The sequence below is a fragment of the Bombina bombina genome, chromosome 2, assembly GCF_027579735.1.
Source record: "Bombina bombina isolate aBomBom1 chromosome 2, aBomBom1.pri, whole genome shotgun sequence".
Lineage (NCBI taxonomy): Eukaryota > Metazoa > Chordata > Amphibia > Anura > Bombinatoridae > Bombina > Bombina bombina.
This window is the reverse complement of record NC_069500.1, coordinates 602630348-602655583: the sequence shown is the minus strand read 5'-3', so window position 1 is coordinate 602655583 and position 25236 is coordinate 602630348. Positions and strand designations below refer to the sequence as shown.

The window sequence follows — 25236 nt, the reverse complement described above, 5'->3', positions numbered from 1 at the left end:
TAATTGTGCAAATTACAAGTTGAAAGCAAAATGTTTGTGTGGAAATGAAAGTCAACGTGTGCTAACTTACGGCTAGATTTAGAGTTTTGTCGGTAACGACCCGCGTAGCTAACGCTGGCTTTTTTCTGGCCGCACCTTTAAAATAACTCTGGTATTGAGAGTCCACAGAATGGCTGCGTTAGGCTCCAAAAAAGGAGCGTACAGCATATTTAACGCCACTGCAACTCTCGATACCAGAGTTGCTTACGGAAGCGGCCAGCTTCAAAAACGTGCTCGTGCATGATTCCCCCATAGGAAACAAAGGGGCTGTTTGAGCTGAAAAAAAACCTAACACCTGCAAAAAAGCCGCGTTCAGCTCCTAACGCAGCCCCATTGTTTGCTATGGGGAAACACTTCCTACGTCTGCACCTAACACCCTAACATGTACCCCGAGTCTAAACACCCCTAACCTTACACTTATTAACCCCTATTCTGCCGCCCCCGCTATCGCTGACCCCTGTATATTATTTTTAACCCCTAATCTGCCGCTCCGTAAACCGCCGCTACTTACATTATCCCTATGTACCCCTAATCTGCTGCCCCTAACACCACCGACCCCTATATTATATTTATTAACCCCTAATCTGCCCCCCACAACGTCGCCTCCACCTGCCTACACTTCTTAACCCCTAATCTGCCGAGCGGACCGCACCGCTATTATTATAAAGTTATTAACCCCTAATCCGCCTCACTAACCCTATAATAAATAGTATTAACCCCTAATCTGCCCTCCCTAACATTGCCGACACCTAACTTCAATTATTAACCCCTAATCTGCCGACTGGAGCTCACCGCTATTCTAATAAATGCATTAACCCCTAAAGCTAAGTCTAACCCTAACACTAACACCCCCCTAAATTAAATATAATTTTAATCTAACGAAATTAATTAACTCTTATTAAATAAATTATTCCTATTTAAAGCTAAATACTTACCTGTAAAATAAATCCTAATATAGCTACAATATAAATTATAATTATATTATAGCTATTTTAGGATTAATATTTATTTTACAGGTAACTTTGTATTTATTTTAACCAGGTACAATAGCTATTAAATAGTTAAGAACTATTTAATAGCTAAAATAATTACAAATTTACCTGTAAAATAAATCCTAACCTAAGTTACAATTAAACCTAACACTACCCTATCAATAAAATAATTAAATAAACTACCTACAATTACCTACAATTAACCTAACACTACACTATCAATAAATTAATTAAACACAATTAAACACAATTCCTACAAATAAATACAATTAAATAAACTAACTAAAGTACAAAAAATAAAAAAGAACTAAGTTACAAAAAATAAAAAAATATTTACAAACATTAGAAAAATATTACAACAATGTTAAACTAATTACACCTACTCTAAGCCCCCTAATAAAATAACAAAGCCCCCCAAAATAAAAAAATGCCCTACCCTATTCTAAATTACTAAAGTTCAAAGCTCTTTTACCTTACCAGCCCTGAACAGGGCCCTTTGCGGGGCATGCCCCAAGAAGTTCAGCTCTTTTGCCTGTAAAAAAAACCATACAATACCCCCCCCCAACATTACAACCCACCACCCACATACCCCTAATCTAACCCAAACCCCCCTAATCAGCCAATCGGATTGAACTTGATTCTGATTGGCTGATTCCATCAGCCAATCAGAATATTCCTACCTTAATTCTGATTGGCTGATAGAATGGACCTCTTCAGCTCCCGCTTGGATGAAGACTTCAGCCGGATCATGGACTTCTTCAGCTCCCGCTTGGATGATGACTTCAGCCGGATCATGGACCTCTTCAACCCCCCGCTTGGGCTTGGATCAGGACATCGGAGGAGCTCTTATGGATCGATCGGTGAACCTGGTATGGTGAAGATAAGGTAGGAAGATCTTCAGGGGCTTAGTGTTAGGTTTATTTAAAGGGGGTTTGGGTTAGATTAGGGGTATGTGGGTGGTGGGTTGTAATGTTGGGGGGGGTATTGTATGTTTTTTTTTTACAGGCAAAAGAGCTGAACTTCTTGGGGCATGCCCTGCAAAGGGCCCTGTTCAGGGCTGGTAAGGTAAAAGAGCTTTGAACTTTAGTAATTTAGGGGTTAATAAATATAATATAGGGCTCGGCGGTGTTAGGGGCAGCAGATTAGGGGTACATAAGTATAACGTAGGTGGCGGTCCGCAGATTAGGGGTTAAAAAAATTTCGAGTGGCGGCGATGTGGGGGGGGGCTCGGTTTAGGGGTACATAGGTAGTTTATGGGTGTTAGTGTACTTTAGAGCACAGTAGTTAAAAGCGTTATGAACCGGCGTTAGCCCAGAAAGCTCTTAACTACTGACTTTTTTCTGCGGCTGGAGTTTTGTCGTTAGAATTCTAACGCTTACTTCAGCCACGACTCTAAATACCGGAGTTAGAAAGATCCCATTGAAAAGATAGGATACGCAATTGACGTAAGGGGATCTGCGGTATGGAAAAGTCGCGGCTGAAAAGTGAGCGTTAGACCCTTTTTTGAATGACTCCAAATACCGGCGGTAGCCTAAAACCAGCGTTAGGAGCCTCTAACGCTGGTTTTCACGGCTACCGCCAAACTCCAAATCTAGGCCTTAAGGACTTTGGATATCGCAACAGCTCTAAATTCTCCCCATAAACTTAATTGGAAAGCGCAAGCTAACTGAAAAGAAACAGAAAAAAAAAAACCTAACACTTATCGCTCACAATATTTTACATTCCAATGTTCTTAACATATAATAAAATGTGTATATATCTCTGTATACAGGTGTATTTATTTTTTATATGTGTATAAATGTATATGCATACATATACACAAAAAAAAAAAATGTACACACATAGACATATGTATGTTTTAACTAACAGCTAGCTAACAGCCTGATTTTAAATATATTCCTGCCCCAGAACTCCCAAGAAAATACAAAGATTTTACACTTAGCTGTTCAATCTGCCCTCTGCTAACTAACAGGTAGCCTTCTGGAAGACAGTTTATTCATTCTAATTTTACCTACCAAGTTGTTTTTATTGTATGTGTTTGTATATTTAGTGGTTATTATTTTTATTTTCTTATTTTAATGTATATATTACCATGACTTTGTAATTACAGGCTGTGCTAGTCATAATTTGCATACCTCTAGCACATTGCATATTTTATCAACTTTATGTCTGCCCATATATGTTAAATTAGTTTAAGCAGCTCTGGCCCATATATCTGTCTATTTATTTGTTTAATGGCTTTATTTCCCCCCCTTGTATACCTCAATCTTATCTCTGTAATATTTTGATCTTTTGTTTTTGCTTGAATGGCCCTTAGCTCAAATGTCCATAAATGCACCCTCCCTACTCATTTAAAACTCTTTTTGCAGGCCCATCATGACCCTAATACAGTATATCTCTCTCCTTCAGCCGGATTTGAAATATATTCCTGCCCCAGAACTCCAAGAAAATACAAATATTTTACACTCAGCTGTTCAATCTGCCCTCTGCTAACATGTAAGCCTTCTGGAAGATAGTCCCCCTACCCCCACCTCACAAATTTATAAAGTATCCCATTCACTTTATGGCCAAACAAAAATGATGTCCAAATTCCTATTCCTTATGTTACTTGCTCTTGCAAATGATGTAGAGTCTAACCCTGGTCCCCCAACAAATTCCATTCCTAGCCTTCCAGCAAAAAAAGGCCTCTCCTTTGTACACTGCAATATCCGCAGCTTACTACCAAAAATCGATGCACTGCAAGCATGGTGTTCACATTACAAGCCCAAAATCATTGTTATCTCTGAATCATGGCTAACCGCAAAAATACCTGACTCTGCCATTGCAATACATGGGTATTCATGCCATAGAAATAACAGAGCAAAAAGAGGAGGCAGCATTGTAATTTATGTTGACAATTCCACAAAGTACACCCCCTTACAACAATTTAGCTCTCCTGCCACCTTTGATTTTCTTTCTGGCACAATTGAGATCCTGTGCAGTAAATCAATCATTGTTGCAGGAATCTACCGCCCACCTAGCTCCCCTGTGCATTCCCTTTCTGACATAGCCCATCTCCTTAGTGAAACTATAGCTCAAAACCCAAAAAGTCAAATGTTGGTCTTTAGAGATTATAATATTGATTGGCTGAACCATTTAAGACTTTGCAGCTAACGCAATTAATCTCCTCCCAAACTCGCATAAACATTAAAAGCCATAACCACACCCTGCTCGATTGGATTCTCTCCACTTCTCCTGACCGAATCCAGGAGGCAGGTGTTCTCCCTAACAGTTTCAGTGACCACTGCTTAGTGTACTGCGTGCGCAAAATAAAGGCTACTAAATCCTCTCTCAAGGTTAAATCACAAGGTCCTTCAAAAAATGTAATCTTCAATCATTTCTAAATGACATCAAGAACCTCCCCTGGCACAGATTAAACCTAATTCCAGATTTAGACTCTGCAGTTGAATTATTTCAGTCCGAACTCCTACAAGTTTGGAATTTGCATGCCTCGCTGTGTAAGGTGAGAGTAAAAGGAGCACATATGAATTGGATCACAGCTAACTTCATTCAAATATACCAGTTTTGGGATTCATTGTGGTCAAAGTTCAAGCATACTGGCTCTATGATCGATCACTGTGTAAATAGACAATTGCGAAATATATGCACTAAACAAACAAAATTTGCCAAGACCCAATATTTCTGTGAAAATCTGAACAATAACATATCAAACCTTAGAAAGTTTGGGAAAGTCATAAATTACTTACACATTCCCCCAATCCTCCAGTGTCAAAGTGGACAACCAAACCCTGCAACTTCCCTTAGAAGTAGTAAATGCCTTTAACAATTATTTTGTTGGATGCTCCACCACCCTGATTGACAAGCTAATAAATGACACACATCCTGAAACTACAAATGTTGATCAGGCCCCACTTAATCTGCAAAGAGAAGTTCAAATTTTAGACCTGTACCCATCAATGTCATTAAGAAACATCTTAATAATCTAAAAAAGAAAAAACAGTCTGGACCTTATCAAATCCCAGCAATGCTATTGAAGCTCAGTGTGCCAGCAATTGCTAAACCTGTCACAACCCTAATTAACTAATCCTTGGTGTCTGGATACATACCCAAAATTTGGAAGACTGCAAGAGTAGTGCCTATCCATAAAAGTGGTGAGTTAATTAACCTTGGTTACTAACTATGGCCCAATATCATTGCTCCCAGTATTGTCAAAAATCTTAGAAAAATGCATCCATATGCAACTATGTGAGTATTACCAACAATCTAACTATCTGACCCCTGTTCAATCAGGTTTTCGCCCGAAACACTCCACTACAACTGCCCTCCTAAAAGTTTGCAACGACATCCAAACTGGCATGGAACAAGGAGACCTAACTGGAGCTATTTTCCTTGATTTTGCAAAGGCCTTTAACACAGTAGACCATGACATACTACTGCTCAAACTAAAAAAAAAAAAAACTCAGGTATTGGTGATCGTCCGCTAACCTGGTTTCGATCATATGTATCAGATCGATCACAGTAAGTCTCCATTTCTGACAGCGACTCCCTCTCCCAGTCACATGTGGTGTTCTCCAAGGTTCCATTCTCGGCCCCCTACTATTCACATTATTTATAAATGATCTGCTAATTGTCTGCAAATCCTCAACTGTACACATGTACGCAGACGACGCGGTAAATTATGCAAACAAATCCGATCTGCCGCAGCTTGAGGCAGTAGCCCAAGACCAGTTCAGAGGTAGAAAATTGGATCTCAAAAAACAAACTCTTCCTAAACACTGACAAAACTGTCACAATGATCTTTGGAATGGTACCTAAATTACACAAACTACAAAATTCCCATCTACACATCAAAACAAAATCAAATTGCACGCTGACCGCAGTCTACTCTTTCAAATACTTGGGTATGTTGTTAGAACACAATCTATCTTTTGGTCTCCACATAGAAAAACTTGCATCTAAACTCTATCCAAAACTAGGTGCCCTGTACAGAAACAAATCCTGCCTGAGCCCTACAGTAAAGGAAAAGATTGTACAGCAAATGCTGATGCCAATCGTGGATTATGGGGATGTAGTACAGGTATATGCACCTGCACCGCAAACTCGCCTAATAAACTTAATACACTGTATAACTCGTTCTGCCGCTTTGTGCTACAATGTAACTACATGACCCACCATTGTGACATGCTAAGAGCTTTTCTGGGAAGCTCCCACCCTACCTGAGCAGAATGCTCTCTCCAGCTGCTCCCACCTCCTATAACCTCCGATCCAGTACCAGCACATTATTTAGTCCGTCTCCACACAAAAAGAAAGCAGCTCGATGCTCCTTTTCCTACAGAGCACCACAATTATGGAACGACCTCCCGTACACTTTAAAACCTTCCTCAAGCCTAATATCCTTTAAGAGATCCCTCTTTGCATATCTCAAAACAGAATGCACCTGTCATGGTTGATTATATATTTTCTACCTGTTTTATGTTAAATTTTGCATATATTATGTATTAATATTGTTTTTTATTGTACCCTATTGTATCAATGCAATGTTTTGTGGACCCAGGACATACTTGAAAACGAGAGAAATCTCAATGTATCCTTCCTTGTAAAACATTTTATAAATAAAAATAATAATAATATTTTGAAGACCTTTCCACTCCAATACCTTTAAAACATGATAAATCATTTTTAATACATTATGTGATGTACTGTACATTTTTTATCTGCTGATGTTCTTCACATAGGGAAAATGTTGTGTGTATATATATACATACACACATACACACACTATAATCTATTTAAAATTACACACAACATTTTCCCTATGTGAAGAACATCAGAAGATAAAAAATTTTTACAGTACATACACATTAAATATTAAAATGTATTAAAAATGATTTAAAGGTATTAGAGTGGAAAGGTCTTCATATATACATGAGAGCTTTTTTTTTTATCTTTGTGAATAATATTTATTAGATGTGGCCATGTTTACTTTCAACTTGTAATACATGCGTGGAATTTTTAAAATCACGTGCGCTATAACATTAGTAATTTAGCCCACTATGTTTAACAAAACATAAATATTCCAAACAACCTCAGAGGAAGAAAAAAAAAAAAAAAAAAAAAAAAAAACACAACAACACTCCAGCAGGAGACAATTCAGGTAAGAGGAAAGTATCAGAGGTGACCACATTTTCAGATACAGAAAGAGAGAGAGCGCGAGTAAAAAAAAGTAACATTTATATATTAAAGGGACACTGAACCCATTCAGTGTCGCTTTAATATATCTGAATCATGGTTTATGTCCCTTTAATCATACAGCTAGCACAGCCCTCAAATAGCATGTTGTAGGCCTGAGCGTGCCATGCCATTATCATTACCAAAATAATGCTTTTTTTTTTTGCTATCTTAAAAGGGACAGCAAACATAATATTTTTTTTTTTTTGCAGTGATGCAAAATGTTTTATTACAAAACTAAACTGAATTTTTAATGATTTACAAGCCCTCCATGATATTTATTATACAGGTCCTATCACAGAGCGCTACCTGGGTGCTATTGCCGTGAGTGAGCACGGTTCCTTGCACATGAACAGTGCATTAGCAATTACGCCAATGGTACTGGAACACTGCAGTCCGCACCATTATCTATGTGTACATATATGATATATGCTGCATGCAGTAAAAACACTGATCACCAATGTAGTTGCCCATAGGATGGTGACCAGGGCTATCCATGTGGTCAGGTTACATGGAGGTAGACCCCTCACTATAAAAGCAAAGTGTTAAAACGGCCGTATCCTCCCCATTCATTGAAATTATATATATATATATATATATATATATATATATATATATATATATATATATATATATATATATATACATACACACACACACGTAGATCAAAGATAGAGACCGCACTCATAGGTCTTAATCAATACACCTTAGTGACTTTTATTATTAGTAACGTTTTTGGGGTTTCCCCCTTTATCAAACATTAAGAACACAATGTACATACCTTAATTTATACCCCATACCGTTCACTAACATCCTGCTCTGCCCGGTAGGACTTCCGGTAGCGTCTCCTTGATGCAACTACGCATGCGCCGAGCAGCGCTATGGAAGCCTATACGGGCCAACTGTCAAAATGCAAAGCAAAAAAAAGACCGTAACTAAAATACGGCAACTAACAGAACATTACAATACAGAACATCCTTGTTCAGCTTACATAGGCATCTAACATATATGCGAATAGACTTATTAGTCACATGTCCATCTGCTATACAACTCCAATTCTTACACAATGTTCACAACTGTTATCACATCTGCTGCTAAATCCTTAGACTTATAAATACACACACACACACATTATATATATATATATATATATATATATATATATATATATATATATATATACACACATACATACATACACACACACACCTTTATGTTTCTAGTCTGCATGTGGTCTGTAGCGAGCCTGCATTAAATATACAAAGGCTCATTGTGATGAACGCTTTGACTATAAGTAGTACACAGAAAGACTTGGCCCTTATTTTTAGAGGCTGTCAATTAAACAACAGAATTTCTTGCAAGATTGTGGAAAGTATATATAATAAATCAAATGTTTTTGAATAATAAAAAAAAATCTTTAATCCAATGTTGCATATTTATATTAAAGTCTGTGAGTCCAGATAATATTCATCCAATTGTTCTAAGAGGACTTCGATCTGTGATTGCTACTCCATTAGATGATTTATTTAATCAGTCACTGTTAACAGGAGTTGTTCAAAAAGACTTGAAAATTGCCAATGTAATCCCTCTTCTTAAAAGGGTAGCAGGGACGATTCTGCTACTATAGGCCAGTCTGTTTGACCTCAATTGCAGGAAAACAGAGACAAAAGACAGCATGGTTTCACAACTGGACGATCATGTCAGACTAATATAATTGATTTCTTTGACCATGTAACTAAATTAATAGACCAGGGAGGGGCTGTAGATGTTGCATATCTAGACTTTAGCAAAGCATTTGACACTGTCCCACATAAACTTATTCACAAAATGTATTGCCTTGGAGTAGATGCTAAGATTGTTCAGTGGATAGAATGCTGGTTTAAGGATAGAAGGGAAAGGGTTTCAATTAATGGAGTATATTCAAATGAGGGGTCAGTTACTAGTGGTGTTCCCCAAGGGTCAGTTCTTGGGCCTGTTTTGTTTAACATGTTCAGCAGTGATATTGGAAGTGGGCTTCAGGGAAAGGTTTGCTGATGGATCAAATGAACAGTGATTTTTTTTAAAAAAATGGGAGGACTGGGCAAAACAATGGGATCTGAAATGTAATATTACCAAAAGCAAAATTATGCATATAGGATTCAAAAACCCAAAGGGACATTACTGACTGTAACTAAAGAGGAACAGGACTTGAGAATTAATATTTCAGATTATTTAAAATTTGGTACACAATGCAGCAGTGCATCCAGTAAGGCCAATCAAATATTCAGTTGCATTTAGAGGTATTAGCAGAAATAGCAAGGTTCTTAGGTCACTTTTCAGATCATTAGTTAGGCTTCATTTGGAATACTGGGCCCCTCGAGCTGGACACCAAAGGCGGAACGCAACAAATCCAGTCTATAGTATACAAAACAGGGGGTGTTAATGTCCACAAGCTGGATGCCAAAGAGGGCACATAACGATTGGATAGACCCGGATTTGTCATCGAAGACACAAATAGAGTATGAGTTGCGGGTAGAGAAACGGCGCAATGTTTAACTACACTAAAGGTGAATCATTTATTAAAATAAATGTAGACGCCTCTTTTTTTTTAAATAAAAGTGCCCCTCATTTAATGATTCATAACAAATATTGTTGATGGATGGAATCACTGGAAGTTTACCATCACTTTAAATCAGTGTATGTTAAATTATGCCATTATTTGTGCTTTGGATAACTTAAAGGAACAGTCTACACCAGAATGTTTATTGTTTAAAAAGATAGATAATCCCTTTATTACCCATTCCCCAGTTTTGAATAACCAACACAGCTATATTAATATACTTTTTACCTCTGTGATTGCCTTGTACCTAAGACTCTGCATACTGCCCCCTTATTTCAGTTCTTTTGACAGACTTAAATTTTAGCCAATCAGTTCTGACTCTTAGGTCAGGAACTAACGCCCTCTAGTAAAAAAAAAAAAAAGGTCTACATGCATTCAGATAAGAGGCGGGATTCAAGGGCTAAGAAATTTGCATATGAACATCCTAGGTTTAGCTTTCAACTAAGAATACCAAATGAACAAAGCAAAAATTGATGATAAAAGTAAATTGAAAAGTTGTTTAAAATGACATCTATCTGAATCATGAAAGTTTATTTTTGAATAGACTGTCACTTTAAGTAACATTTATAAATAACAGAAATTGATACAATACTGGTAAGTAGTAATGTGCCTCCACTCAGATACTTTATAATGGCACCCAGATGGCAACATTTTGAGTGACAAACATTGTACACAATTAGTAGTCAGCTAGAATACTAATAAATGAGCCACAAGTTTTTTTTTTGAGGAGCTAGGAAGTTAAATGTATATATAAACATATAAAGAAAAAAAGAAAACAGTTATCTATAGCTTTGTGGTTCCTAGTCAAGTTCTAATAGGAACAATCATGAATTAACATTGTCATAACCAAAAAGGTAAGACAAGAAGATAGCAGAAGTAAAACCAGATATATATTGGGGAACTGCTAAAGAGTAAAGAGGTGGATCTCAGCATTTATCAACTGATAAAAGTAGCATAGAAAAAAGTTCTTAAAATGGATATAAAAAGGTGCAATAAGAAAATGCTCTACTACATCTCGAACATTTTTACAGCACTATTGCTCACCTATGCTGCTTATCCTGAGCTAAACACAAGACGGTGAGATAATCAAGGGTCCGCCTGTAGTGGACTTAAACACCCACAAAGGGGTTAAACACATAATTAAATACAAAGGTAGTGGACAGAAATAATGCAGTAAGTAAATTATCTAATCAGAGATCACCAAAGCTCCAGCAAACACATGGGGTCCTCTAAGATAATTTTTGTGGCCCTCCGCACCACTAAGCAGAAATCACAAAAATACATCTACTTATTATTCTAAGTCTAATATTTGCTTTGAATATATCATTATGTCTATCTAGAATGCATTTACTGATCATTATGTACTTAGCATGTATATTTCAGTAAAAGGGATATTTATGTGTGGGGTAAGTAAAACAAGAAAACATAGATACTTTAATACTGTAACATTTTTATTTGTGTTAAAGGGACACTAAACCCAAATTTTTTTCTTTCATGATTCAAATAGAGCATGTAATTTTAAGTAACTTTCTAATTTGCTCCTATTATCAATTTTTCTTCATTCTCTTGCTATCTTTATTTAAAAAGCAGGAATATGATGCATAGGCCCATTTTTGCTTGAGAACCTGGGTTATGCTTGCTTATTGGTGGGTAAATGTAAGCCTCCAATAAGCAAGCGCTATCCATGGTGCTGAACCTAAAATCGGCTAGCTGCTAAGATTTACATTCCTGGTTTTAAAATAAAGATAGCAAGAGAACGAAGAAAATTTGATAATAGGAGTAAATTAGAAATCTGCTTAAAATTTCACACTATCTGAATCATGAAAGAAAAAAATTGGGTTCAGTGTCCCTTTTAAATACAGAAGAACCTTCTTCCCAAACATAGCATCAGCGGCTTGGCAGCTATCCAAATATGTAATGCCTGAAGGGATATGAAACCCTAACATTTTTTTTTGTGATTCAGACAGAGCATACAATTTTATTTTATTTTTTTTTAAAAAAAGAAAAGAAAAAGTTTATAAAATTTACTTTATTATTAAATTTGCTTTGTTCCCATGATATTCTTTTTTTGAAGAGATACCTAGGTTGGTGTCTGGAGCACTACATGGTAAGAAACAGTGCTGCCACCTAGTGCTCTTGCAAATGTATAACATTCTTACAATGCTGCTGCCATATAGTGATTCGGAAATGGGCTGGCTCCTAAGCTTACGTTTCTGCTTTTCAATCAAAGATACCAAGAGAATAAAGATACACTGAGAATAGAAGAAAATTAGAAAGTGGATTAAAAATGCATGCTCTATCTGATTTGGGGGGGGGGGGGGGAGATTGTGTTTCATATCCCTTTAATGAAGGTATGGGAAGATTTCCAAACTGCAGCTCTACATAGCTCCAAATAAGAAATAGAGTGAACTGTCCTGGTGGAGAGACCCATGAGTAGCTCCAGAACTAGATGTTTCTTCAAGCAATAAGATTTATAGATACTCTGTACAATCTATTGACAAATAGTTGTTTTTGCAGACGCATAACCTCTATACCCACTAGTTTCATTCTATCAAGATAAATTAATCAAATCCAAACTCAATAACTGGATTAGATTGGATTTGATTTCTTGCTCCGAGAAGGACAGAAGAAAAATGCCCTGGGATATGAGAAAATCAGACACCAGTTTAGGGGAGAAATCTTAAACTGTATGCAGGACAACTCTGTCATGTATAATCAAGCAGGGCTCATGCACAGATAAAGCCTGACGCTGCATGCATATTATACGGTATCAGGAAGATCTGATCAGCTAATAGAGCGAGACCACACAGCTATAGAAATCTATTGTGCAGGTGGTGTGCTTGCTACTGACTGCATCACCCACCTGTCTAAGCACAGAGGAGGCTGGGTGTTAGTAAAACAGTAAAAATAAATGTTTTTGCAGGAAATAGAACACCTTAAAAAGGTAAACTAGTAATGGTCCACCAAGATTATTTACATTATTACTATAGAAATAAATGTAATCACAATTAAGCATCACTTTAAGCACAGTTTCAAATAACGCTTCTGATAACTGCATCCACTGCAACCTTGCCCAATCAACAGCCAAGCCATCTGATATTGTGTCTGGAGATGTGTGAATGACTTATGGGAACATATGGAGGAGCCAAGGTGGTACCAGAGTTAAATTCTGTTTTTAATGCAGAAACCAAAAGGTAATTTTGGCCAACAAGGAACTGTCACACTTGCTTTCTGTATTCTGTGAAGAGAATAGAAAAAAAAAATGGAGGAAAAATGTAGACCAGATTTGATACCCAAGCTTGACTCTAGGAATTCTGTTGCAAAAAAACCTGACAGCTTAATTATTGTAGGTTGAGCAATCAGAGTGTACTTGTTTGCAGCCATAGACCACTGTAACTCCAAACTCATAGTTTCAGAATATCAGCAGGTCATATTAAACTAAATAAACCATCCCAAGAAACTCAGGTTAATTATTTCAGAGACCCAAACTGGTTTCATCAAAGGAAGGCAACATTGCAGATGTCTCAATGAGCAACCTAGGAACTTTTGCAACTGTGATAGAATTTAGCTGGTAAGCTCGTGTCTTGGTGTCCACTTGCTGTGAATGCATCTTTGGAAGCATCGCATTTGCCATCTGGCCCACGTGACCTCAGGAATAGGGGAGGGTATTTTTCCCTAAAAGACTAATCCAAGCTACTGCTGTTAATAAAAAACTGCTTCTGGTCTATTGAAAAAATAAAAAGGTTGAAGTTGGTTTGTGCAGATTTGAGCTCTGAAAAAACACATGCTATTGAGATGGAAACAATTTTTTTTAGTTTGATGAGCCACCCATTAATAATGAGGACTACAACAATGTGGAGGAAAGCTAGATCCTTAAATGGAAAATAGGAGGTGAAATTATAAACTAAAAGAAATAAATCCTCCACACAGGGCAAGTAGGAAGACTCAGTCCTTGAAGATTAGAGATAGACACTATGCACAAGCCTTATAAATGAGCAATTTATTGGTATGCATAAAAAGTAGTAACAAACAAACTCACATGAGACAAAGGTATGGATTAAGTCACCTGACAAGTTTCACGCCCCTCTGACGCTTTTTTCATCTTTGACCTTTTCTCAACTAAAAGATCTAATTGTTTATCAAACACCATATTAGGCTCAATAGGCATCTTGAATATATTGCCTGTGGCTGGGCCATAAAGTTATTCTCAACAATTATAAGTGTATGTGTTAAAGTTTTTGGAAATCTATTGCAGATTTAGACAAAACAGAAAAAAAAAAAAAAAAAAAACTTGGGAGCTAGCTCAGCTCATCTTGGCCTAGATTTGGAGTTCGGCGGTAGCCGTCAAAACCAGCGTTAGAGGCTCCTAACGCTGGTTTTGGCCGCCCGCTGGTATTTGGAGTCAGTGATTAAAGGGTCTAACTCTCACTTTTCAGCCGCGACTTTTCCATACCGCAGATCCCCCTACGCCATTTGCGTATCCTATCTTTTCAATGGGATCTTTCTAACGCCGGTATTTAGAGTCGTTTCTGAAGTGAGCGTTAGAGCTCTAACGACAAAACTCCAGCCGCCTGAAAATAGCAGGAGTTAAGAGCTTTCTGGCTAACGCCGGTTCATAAAGCTCTTAACTACTGTACCCTAAAGTACACTAACACCCATCAACTACCTATGTACCCCTAAACCGAGCTCCCCCCACATCGCCGCCACTCGATTAAAATGTTTAACCCCTAATCTGCCGACCGCCACCTACGTTATACTTATGTACCCCTAATCTGCTGCCCCTAACCCCGCCGACCCCTGTATTACATTTATTAACCCCTAACCTGCCCCCCACAACGTCGCCGCCAGCTACTTAAAATAATTAACCCCTAATCTTCCGACCGCAAAGCGCCGCCACCTACGTTATCCCTATGTACCCCTAATCTGCTGCCCCTAACACCGCCGACCCCTATATTATATTTATTAACCCCTAATCTGCCCCCCTCAACGTCGCCGACACCTGCCTACACTTATTAACCCCTAATCTGCCGAGCGGACCTGAGCGCTACTATAATAAAGTTATTAACCCCTAACCTGCCTCACTAACCCTATAATAAATAGTATTAACCCCCTAATCTGCCCTCCCTAACATCGCAGACACCTAACTTCAATTATTAACCCCTAATCTGACGACCGCAGCTCACCGCTATTCTAATAAATGTATTAACCCCTAAAGCTAAGTCTAACCCTAACACTAACACCCCCCTAACTTAAATATAATTTACATCTAACGAAATAAATTAACTCTTATTAAATAAATTATTCCTATTTAAAGCTAAATACTTACCTGTAAAATAAATCCTAATATAGCTACAATATAAATTATAATTATATTATAGCTATTTTAGGATTTATATTTATTTTACAGGCAACTTTGTAATTATTTGAACCAGGTACAATAGCTATTAAATAGTTAAGAACTATTTAATAGTTACCTAGTTAAAATAATAACTAATTTACCTGTAAAATAAATCCTAACCTAAGATATAATTAAACCTAACACTAGACTATCAATAAAATAATTAAATAAACTACCTACAATTACCTACAATTAACCTAACACTACACTATCAATAAATTAAACACAATTCCTACAAATAAATACAATTAAATAAACTAGCTAAAGTACAAAAAATAAAAAAGAACTAAGTTACAAAAAATAAAAAAATATTTACAAACATAAGAAAAATATTACAACAATTTTAAACTAATTACACCTACTCTAAGCCCCCTAATAAAATAACAAAGACCCCCAAAATAAAAAATTCCCTACCCTATTCTAAATTAAAAAAGTTACAAGCTCTTTTACCTTACCAGCCCTGAACAGGGCCCTTTGCAGGGCATGCCCCAAGAATTTCAGCTCTTTTGCCTGTAAAAGAATAAATACAATACCCCCCCCCCAACATTACAACCCACCACCCACATACCCCTAATCTAACCCAAACCCCCCTTAAATAAACCTAACACTAAGCCCCTGAAGATCTTCCTACCTTGTCTTCACCATCCAGGTTCACCGATCCGTCCTGAAGAGCTCCTCCGATGTCCTGATCCAAGCCCAAGCGGGGGGCTGAAGAGGTCCATGATCCGGTCAAAGTCTTCATCCAAGCGGGGCAGAAGAGGATCTTCCATCCGATTGAAGTCATCATCCAGGCGGCATCTTCTATGGTCTTCCATCCGGAGCGAAGCGGCAGGATCCTGAAGACCTCCAGCGCGGAACATCCATCCGGACCGACGACTGAACGACGAATGACTGTTCCTTTAAGGGACGTCATCCAAGATGGCGTCCCTCGAATTCCGATTGGCTGATAGGATTCTATCAGCCAATCGGAATTAAGGTAGGAAAATTCTGATTGGCTGATGGAATCAGCCAATCAGAATCAAGTTCAATCCGATTGGCTCAGCCAATCAGCCAATCAGATTGAGCTCGCATTCTATTGGCTGTTCCGATCATCCAATAGAATGCGAGCTCAATCTGATTGGCTGATTGGATCAGCCAATCGGATTGAACTAGATTCTGATTGGCTGATTCCATCAGCCAATCAGAAAATTCCTACCTTAATTCCGATTGGCTGATAGAATCCTATCAGCCAATCGGAATTCGAGGGACGCCATCTTGGATGACGTCCCTTAAAGGAACAGTCATTCGTCGTTCAGTCGTCGGTCCGGATGGATGTTCCGCGCTGGAGGTCTTCAGGATCCTGCCGCTTCGCTCCGGATGGAAGACCATAGAAGATGCCGCCTGGATGATGACTTCAATCGGATGGAAGATCCTCTTCTGCCCCGCTTGGATGAAGACTTTGACCGGATCATGGACCTCTTCAGCCCCCCGCTTGGGCTTGGATCAGGACATCGGAGGAGCTCTTCAGGACGGATCGGTGAACCTGGATGGTGAAGACAAGGTAGGAAGATCTTCAGGGGCTTAGTGTTAGGTTTATTTAAGGGGGGTTTGGGTTAGATTAGAGGTATGTGGGTGGTGGGTTGTAATGTTGGGGGGGGGGTATTGTATTTATTCTTTTACAGGCAAAAGAGCTGAAATTCTTGGGGCATGCCCCGCAAAGGGCCCTGTTCAGGGCTGGTAAGGTAAAAGAGCTTGTAACTTTTTTAATTTAGAATAGGGTAGGGAATTTTTTATTTTGGGGGTCTTTGTTATTTTATTAGGGGGCTTAGAGTAGGTGTAATTAGTTTAAAATTGTTGTAATATTTTTCTTATGTTTGTAAATATTTTTTTATTTTTTGTAACTTAGTTCTTTTTTATTTTTTGTACTTTAGCTAGTTTATTTAATTGTATTTATTTGTAGGAATTGTGTTTAATTAATTTATTGATAGTGTAGTGTTAGGTTAATTGTAGGTAATTGTAGGTAGTTTATTTAATTATTTTATTGATAGTCTAGTGTTAGGTTTAATTATATCTTAGGTTAGGATTTATTTTACAGGTAAATTAGTTATTATTTTAACTAGGTAACTATTAAATAGTTCTTAACTATTTAAGAGCTATTGTACCTGGTTAAAATAATTACAAAGTTGCCTGTAAAATAAATATTAATCCTAAAATAGCTATAATATAATTATAATTTATATTGTAGCTATATTAGGATTTATTTTACAGGTAAGTATTTAGCTTTAAATAGGAATAAGTTATTTAATAAGAGTTAATTTATTTCGTTAGATGTAAATTATATTTAAGTTAGGGGGGTGTTAGTGTTAGGGTTAGACTTAGCTTTAGGGGTTAATACATTTATTAGAATAGCGGTGAGCTCCGGTCATCAGATTAGGGGTTAATAATTGAAGTTAGGTGTCGGCGATGTTAGAGAGGGCAGATTAGGGGTTAATACTATTTATGATAGGGTTAGTGAGGCGGATTAGGGGTTAATAACTTTATTATAGTAGCGCTCAGGTCCGCTCGGCAGATTAGGGGTTAATAAGTGTAGGCAGGTGTCGGCGACGTTGTGGGGGGCAGATTAGGGGTTAATAAATATAATATAGGGGTCAGCGGTGTTAGGGGCAGCAGATTAGGGGTACAAAGGGATAACGTAGGTTGCGGCTGTTTACGGAGCGGCAGATTAGGGGTTAAAAAAAAAAATGCAGGGGTCAGCGATAGCGGGGGCGGCAGATTAGGGGTTAATAAGTGTAAGGTTAGGGGTGTTTAGACTCGGGGTACATGTTAGAGTGTTAGGTGCAGACGTAGGAAGTGTTTCCCCATAGGAAACAATGGGGCTGCGTTAGGAGCTGAACGCTGCTTTTTTGCAGGTGTTAGGTTTTTTTTCAGCTCAAACAGTCCCATTGTTTCCTATGGGGGAATCGTGCACGAGCACGTTTTTGAGGCTGGCCGCGTCCGTAAGCAACTCTGGTATCGAGAGTTGCATTTGCGGTAAAAATGCTCTACGCTCCTTTTTTGGAGCCTAACGCAGCATTTGTTTGAACTCTCGATACCAGAGTTAAATTTATGGTGCGGCCAGAAAAAAGCCTGCGGAGCGTTAACAGCCCTTTTACCGCCAAACTACAAATCTAGGCCCCAGTGTGCAAATAACAAGAGGCATAAACATGCAGCCACCAATAATCTGCTTTGATAACTGCCTGGCTACTGAGCCTAACTGCATGCTCTTCAGCAAAGCATATCAGGAGAATGAAGCCCATTTGCTAATAAAAGTAAAGTGGAAAATTGTGAGCTCTATCTGAATCATGAAAGTTAAATTGTTTACTTTACTGTCCCTTTAACCAATCTATTGAAAAGAATGGCTGAAGATTAACATCAGTTATAGCCAGAGTGTCCGAGTGATCAAAAAAACTGCAGAATCTTCTGTTACCTGAAAAATATAATCATGTTGCCGAGAAATGAATGCAGGGGGCATTTTAAATAACTCTGGATGATTAAATGGCCATTATAGCATTAAAATGGCATACTTCAATCAGTAAAAACATGTAATTGTAACACTAGCAATGTTGTAATGCTATGTGTTTAACCTCATGTTTACACAGTTAAAAGTGCTGCTGGGGGCCCACAGAGCACTGCGGGTCCCAAGCAGAATTTACCACTGATCCAATAAGCAGCGCCAGCTGCAAAGCTGAGTCGTATGACAAGTGCTGCTGATTGGATCAGTGTCAGAAATCCTCTCTGGACGTTAAACACATAGCATTACATTAAAATATGTTCTACTGCATTAGAGCATGCAATTTTACCACTGTAATAGCCCTTTAATTTCAGAGGACAAATATCCACCATAGATTTGAGAAATGCAAGTGGCCCAAAGCTTTTTATCAGCTGAGGCAGTGTTAGAGCATAAGGCAAAGACTTAAGGCATATCAGATGATTCAGCACAGGGATTCACAGGGATAACAACCTCATCTCAAGGCTCAGTGCTACAAAACAAAATAAATCCCAATAACTCTATTGCACATAGCTAAACAGAGCTGCACTAGGACCCCCATAAATTACTTAAAGGGACAAGAAACACAACATTTTCTTTTTATGATTTGGATAGAACATAAAATTTTAAACAACTTAATTTTACTTCTGTTATCAAATTTGCTTAATTATCTTGTTATCCTTTGCTGAAGGAACAGCATTGCACCACTGGCAGCTAGCTGCACACATCTAGTTAGTCAATCACAAGTGACAAATGTGTGCAGGCACCAATCAGCAGCTAGCTCCCACTAGTGTTGGATATGTGCGTATTCATTTTCAACAAGGGATACCAAGAGAACAAAGCACATTTAAAGATAAAAGTGAATTTTAAAAAAAGTGTCTTAAAATGACATGCTCCATCTGAATTATACAAGTTTAATTTTGACTTTCCTATTAATTTTCATTTAACATTTATCACCGGCAGTCCCCTTCTTATGGGCTTTAGTAGGAGTCAGGATAGGCTCTACCATCACTGAAATACTAATAGTGGAATAGGAGCCCTTAGCACTGGAGATGACAGCAGACATAAGCACAGTATAAAAGTAATCTGCAAGATTTTCAGCTGTATCTCCAGGAAAGTGACTTTAGTTCATTTAAATATGCAGAGTTCCCTGGAGGATTCAACCTCAGCCTTGCATCTGACCCTGCACAACAGCAGTATAATTACTGGTCAGGAACAGAACCATCACGGCATATGCAGTGATGTCATCCATCAGTAACTAAGATGCTAGCATACATGTCCAATGTCCCTGTTTCAACAAAAGCAGGGTGAACCAGCACATGGTCTGGAACACCCTAAAGCACACCAGAACAGAACCTGAAACAGATACACAAGATACCACCATTGCCATGAATGCATACAAAGAGAGAAGCGCTCTACCAGGAACAGCTCAATAGCTTGTTCAATGGCGAGTTACCACCTAGGAGCAGCCTCTTTTAGCCCAATTGTGCTTTTCAGATGAAAATGTTCCTGAAGTATATCAGTCTGATCCTGCCGAGTAAGGTCAGCCCCAAAATACCAGGCAATTCTCCTTTGAACAAGGAACATGACAACCCCAGACAATCATTTCGGACTTCTATGGGTGTCATCAGTGAGGTGCAGCCATATTCCTCTAAGCAAGAAGTCTTGTTCCCCCCCCCCCCCCCATCACCCTTAGGGGGACCTCCCCAGGTTCATAATACAAACGCATACAAAGAGAGAACCCATTGCGATGAAGAGACAGGGAGGGGAATCCTGCATCTGTGAGACACGACTAAGAAAAACTGCAGCGGGTCAACACACCCAGCACCACATAGTACACCCAGGAATACAGGAGTAAGTTTGCATCCTTCCATTCTATTCATGGACAGAAGAATGATAGTGTTGAAGGGGTTAACTTTTAAAGAGGAGGAGTTTGCATTCCTCTTCCTGGGGCTAAGATGTTCACAGTTGAGAATTGCACCATGGGAGCTCAGACAAAATAAAAGAATAAAAATGTGATAATAAACTAAGCACTTGAGAGTCTTAAAAGTCTATCAAAACCTTTATAAATGTCTGAGAAACTTCCACAATTCTTCAATAATGACTGTTTCCAGCAAATTCGTACCTTTTGTAGTCATCCTCAAATGGACACCACAAATAGCAGAGTTCGTTGTTCACAGTGTCTGTTGCAAACGTTGTGATGTCATTTTGTGCCAGAGTGACTTTTAATCGCATTAATAAATAAATATTTTTAGTCTCCATGTCATGCTTTTACTGAAGTGATTTCTATAGAGCACAATTATTTGAGCTCATGGCCACAGGAGTGTGTTGAACCAGTGTTGCACTAGTGGTTTATTTTCTCTTGTTTGAGGTTGACTTTAAGAGAAACTTAGGTTTGCTGGAAACAATCATTATTGAAGAATCGTGGAAGGTTCTTAATTGCAACATCAGAGGTATTTATAAAGGTTTTTATTGACTTCTAAGACTCAGGTGCTTAGTTTCTTATTACATTTTCATTTTTCTGATTTATCTGTTCACTTTTTTAATTATACATGGATTGTGACACTTATTTTGTTTATCATATAAATTAGAACAAAATAAAACACAGTAGAATGAGAGCCCTGCTCTAAATAGATTACAATCTGAATATTAAGGGCTCATGAGATAGGTGTGGTGTAGAGTGTCATGTGGATTGTAGCTGCAGGAATAAGACCACGTTTAGTTTAAGGCCCAAAATACCAAGAGCCAAAGCTATGACAATTAAACCTATACCCTGACTTGCAAAATAAATTAAAAACTTTCACTCAGTTCAATTTTTGGAATGAGAAGACATTATTATAGTTAAATTAGATCCAATGTGCAAAATTTTACAAAACCAAGATAAGACAGAGTTACACCTCTGGAGAAATATAGACTAATGCATGGCCAGCACAACTTTTTATTGGCTGTACTGCCAACCTTATGTATCTTGGGGGGAAATAAATAAAGGTTGCATCAAGAGAAATATACAAGCATCCATAAGGGTACGGAAAACACTTTCTTACATGTAATTTGCAAGAGTCCATGAGCTAGTGACGTATGGGATATACAATCCTACCAGGAGGGGCAAAGTTTCCCAAACCTCAAAATACCTATAAATACACCTCCCACTACACACATACTTCAGTTTTTACAAACTTTGCCTCCTATGGAGGTGGTGAAGTAAGTTTGTGCTTGATTTTTATGATTTCTTCTGTGATAAGCGCTTCTAAGCATTCTGAAGCCCAATTCCCCTCAGAGTACAGTGTTTGTCAGAGGGATGTGAAGAGAGTATCGCCTATTTGATTTTATGGTTTTCCTCGCAGGAAATCTTTTCAAGGGGTCTCTGTTATCGGTCGTAGGGATTCATCTCCTACCTCCCTTTTCAGATCAACGATATACTCTTATATACCATTACCTCTGCTAATAGTTTTCAGTACTGGTTTGGCTATCTGCTATATGTGGATGGGTGTCTTTCGGTAAGTATGCATCATTATTTAAGACACTCTCAGCTATGGTTTGGCGCTTTATGTATTAATATAAAGTTTTAAATATCTGTATTTTACTTATATTTGCCATGAGTCACGTCTATGTGTATTTCCCTTTGCAGTCCAGCAGTTTCGTTATCGGAATCATGTTTTAGGAAGTTTGTCTTACCTGGGGTATAGTCTTTTTTCAATTTGATTTTTTCTTTGGAAAACTTGCGGGCAAAATGCTGTTATTTATTGCGTCATTAACGAGAATTTTTTTGGGCGCAGTTGTGGGTCTGTCATGACGTAAGTTCATCATTTCCTGCGTCTTAGTTGATGCTAGGTTGTTTGGCGTGAAATTGTGCTTGTTATGACACAAGTTGTGTCATTTACGGATGTTTGTTGGCGCCAAAAAAATTCTCAAACTTCCTTTTGCGTCGTGCATCATACTTGGCGCCAAAAAAATTTTTTTTTTTTATTTTACCTCACTTCCTATATGCTCCTTGCTTTCTTTATGCTCAGAGTGCTATGCCATTTGCTTTTTTTGCCAATTTCAGCATTTGCATTTTTTCCCCCATTCCTGAAACTGCTATATGTGGAAATAAGATATTTCTGTTTAATGTTGTTTTTTTACTTTTTACATGATGTCTCAATCTGATCCTGTCTCAGAAGCTGCTGTAGGAACCATGCTGTCTGAACACAGTTCTACCAAAGCTAAGTGTATTTGTTGCAAACTAGTGGAGATTATATCTCCAGCTGCAGTATGTAACAGTTGTCATGATAAGCTTTTGCATGCAGAAAAGGTTTCTATTAGTGCTAGTACAGTATCTGTTGTTCCTTCAACATCTAAAGTACATGATATCTCTGTTGATATGAAAAATTATATTACTGAGGCGATACAGAAGGCTATGGCTGCTATACTGTCTTCAAATAAACGTAAAAGGTATTTTAAAACGTCTCATAATGCTGATGAAATTTGAAATGACCGGCAACATACTGATATATCCTCCTCTGATGAGGATCTCTCTGACTCAGAAGATCCTACTTCAGACATTGACACTGATAAATCATCTTATCTTTTTAAGATTGGGTATATTCGTTCTTTGTTAAAAGAAGTGTTAATAACTTTGGATATTGAGGAGTCTGGTCCTCTTGATAATAAATCCAGTAAACATTTTAATTCTGTCTATAAACCTCCTGTAACTACTCCTGAAGTTTTTCCTATTCCTAATGCCATTTTGGATTTGGTTGCTAAGGAATGGTCTAAGCCTGGTACTTCTTTTGTTCCTTCTTCAAGGTTTAAAAAGTTGTATCCTTTGCCAGTGGCTAAATTAGAGTTTTGGGAAAAAGTCCCTAAGGTTGATGGGGCTATTTCTTCTCTTGCTAAACGTACTACTATTCCGATAAATGATAGTACCTCTTTTAAGGATCCTTTAGATAGGAAGATTGAATCTTATCTAAGGAAAGCTTATTTGCGTTCTGGCTATATGTTCAGACCTGCCATTTCTATGGCTGATGTTGCGGCTGCATACACTTTTTGGTTGGATAGCTTAGCACAACGGGAAAAAGACTCTGATTTGCATAGCATTGTTCGTTTGCTTCAACATGCTAATCATTTTATCTGTGATGCTATTTTTGATATCATCAAGATTGATGTTAAATCTATGTCTTTAGCTAGAAGAGCTTTATGGCTCAAATCATGGAATGCTGACATGGTATCTAAATCTAGGTTACTATCTCTATCATTCTAGGGTAATAATTTGTTTGGTTACCAGTTGGATTCTATTATTTCCACTATTAGTGGGGGGAAGGGAGTTTTTATGCCTCAAGATAAGAAGTCTAAAGGCAAATCTAAAGCTTCTAATCGGTTCCGTTCCTTTCATCAGAATAGAGAACAGAAAACCACTCCTTCCCCTAAAGACTCTGGCTCCAATTGGAAGCCATCCTTGAGTTGGAATAAATCCAAACCTTACAAGAAATCAAAGCCACCCCCCCCCCCCCCAAGACTGCATGAAGGTGCGGCCCTCGATCCAGTTCTGCTGGTGGTGGGCAGATTGAAATTATTTTAAGACGTTTGGGCAGGTTCCATTCAGAATCATTGGATTCAAAATATTGTCTCTCAGGGGTATCGAATAGGTTTCAGAATAAGACCTCCTGTGAGAAGATTTTTTCTTTCTCACGTTCCAACAAATCCTGTGAAAGCTCAGGCTTTTCTGAAGTGTGTTTCTGATCTAGAGCTTTCAGGAGTGATTGTACCAGTTCCAAATCTGGAACAGGGTCTGGGTTTTTATTCAAATCTATTCATTGTCCCGAAGAAGGAAAATTATTTCAGACCAGTTCTGGATCTGAAGTTTTTGAATCATTTTGTAAGAGTCCCAACCTTCAAAATGGTGATTATAAGGACTATTCTGCCTTTTGTTCAGCAATATCATTACATGTCCTCAATAGACTTACAGGATGCGTATCTTCATATTCCGATTCATCCAGACCACTATTGGTTTCTGAGATTCTCTTTTCTAGACAAGTGTTACCAGTTTGTTGCTCTTCCATTTGGCCTAGCAACAGCTCCAAGAATATTTTCAAAGGTTCTTGGTGTCCTATCTGTATTCAGAGAGCAGGGTATTGCGATGTTTCCTTATTTGGACGATATCTTGGTACCGGCTCAGTCTTTTCATTTAGCAGAATCTCACACAAATCAACTTGTGTTGTTTCTTCAAAGACATGGTTGGAGGATCAATTTACCAAAGAGTTCCTTGATTCCTCAGACAAGGGTCACCTTTTTAGGTTTCCAGATAGATTCAGTGTCCATGACTTTGTCTTTAACAGACAAGAGACAAATTAAATTGGTTTCTGCCTGTCGAAAACTTCAGTCTCGATCATTCCCTTCAGTGGTTATGTGCATAGAAGTTTTAGGTCTCATGAGTGCAGCATCAGACGCAATCCCCTTTGCTTATTTTCATATGAGACCTCTGCAGCTTTGCATGCTG

General features: G+C 38.1%; 1 protein-coding gene across 3 annotated transcripts in view; it reads right to left on the bottom strand.

Moving 5' to 3' along the window:
- APBA1 (amyloid beta precursor protein binding family A member 1) overlaps positions 1-25236 on the bottom strand; it is a 458099-nt gene that overhangs the window by 422660 nt on the left and 10203 nt on the right. The window lies entirely within an intron of this gene.